Source organism: Echinops telfairi, unplaced genomic scaffold (genome assembly GCF_000313985.2).
Source record: "Echinops telfairi isolate 266 unplaced genomic scaffold, ASM31398v2 ScPeMD7_7474;HRSCAF=8512, whole genome shotgun sequence".
NCBI classification, from domain to species: domain Eukaryota; kingdom Metazoa; phylum Chordata; class Mammalia; order Afrosoricida; family Tenrecidae; genus Echinops; species Echinops telfairi.
The window spans coordinates 6,507,758-6,509,329 of NW_022111378.1; positions in this window are offsets into that span (position 1 = coordinate 6,507,758).

Consider the following 1,572-nt stretch of genomic DNA (forward strand, 5'->3'; position numbering starts at 1 on the left):
GCAGTTTGATCTGTGGACCTGGTCACTGTTTGGTGTCAATATTAGCAGACTGCACAGTAGATGGCCTTGTTTCTATGGATGAAAACTCTTTTGCTCGTTTACTCAAAGATATATAGGTCCCCATGCAAAACTGTGATTGCTCTCACAGCAAATGAAAGACCACATGGTATGTCAGGGAATGAGAGTAGAGAGCAGTGGCTGGGAGCTGGAGTCTGGAGTGCTAAAAGTAGGCTCTCTCTGCCTCACTGAAAGCACAGTGAGTAAGTCATGTGCTTACTTGCCATTTTGATGTCTTCTCTGGTGAAAGAGGTGCTCGAATAATTTGTGTCTTTTCACACTTGGTTGTTTTTCTTCTTATGAAGTTTGAGAGTCTCTGATTTATTTTAGAAAATATTTATTTCTGTAAACATCGTTTCCTGGCCTTTAGCTTGTCTTCTGTTTTGTGACGTGTCTTTTAAAGGTAAGAGCTGTGCATTTTGATGAAGTCAAATGTGTTGCCTTCTGTCTCTAGAGTCTGTGCTGCCTGTGTGCTATTTTAGACACCTCTGAAATGCCCGGAGTCACTAGGACTTTACATTTTATTCTGAAAGTGTTACCATTTGTAATTGAACATTTAGATCTCTGATTCATCATGTGTAAATGTTTGCATATGTGACGAGCTAGAGTAAGGGTTGGTGTGTTTCGTCACATGTGTATCCGCTAGTTTTAGCACCCAATTCTGCTGAGGAGAGCTGTCAGGTGTCTACCACATGTCTCCTGTCCTGCGGAGGCCCTCCACCTCCCCTCACATCAGTGAAGCACACTTGCAAAAAAATCACTTGTAGAGAGTGAGCAGTAAGTGGCACATGCCCCTCGGTACATGAGCAGTGAACTAGAAAATCCCACCGGCCCAGCCCCAGGCGCAGTGGGCTGAGCTTCTGGAAGAAACTGAACTGCATTTTCTGGAGTTGCGGTCGAGAGAATAGCAGGGAAGTGTGGTGACCTGTGGATTTTGCCTGAAAAGAGCACTCAGGGCCCAGCATTGCCTGGAGCAGAATAAAGGGCACGTGGCTGGTGCCATGCATGTCACGAGTTAAGGGGCAAGGCCGCTCAGTCTCTCCTTGAGCCAGTGGACGTCACAGAAGCTGAGTTGTCAACTAGGGTCCAAACTCACGGCCACCCAGCCAATTCCTACTCAGAGAGACCCTATAGGGCAGTGTCAGACCCTCCCAGTATCGTCACTCATAACACTGGTTCTGAAGGGATCATCCATCCTAGATTCCCTGTGTTTCCAGTTCCTATCTGTGGCAGTGTACATCCTCTGATCTAGCCAGATTTGTAAGGTAGAATTGGGATCATGATAACGGGTGGGGAGGAAGCATTTAGAAACTAGAGGAAAGTTGTGTTTTATCGTTGCTACATCGCACCCTGACTGGCTTATCTCCTCCCCAAGACCCCTCTGCAAGGGGATCTCCAGTGGCCTACAAATGGGCTTTGGGTCTCCACTCCACACTCCCCCCATCATTCACAATGATATGATTTTTTGTTCTGATGATGCCTGATACCTGATCCCTTCAACACCCTGTGATCGCA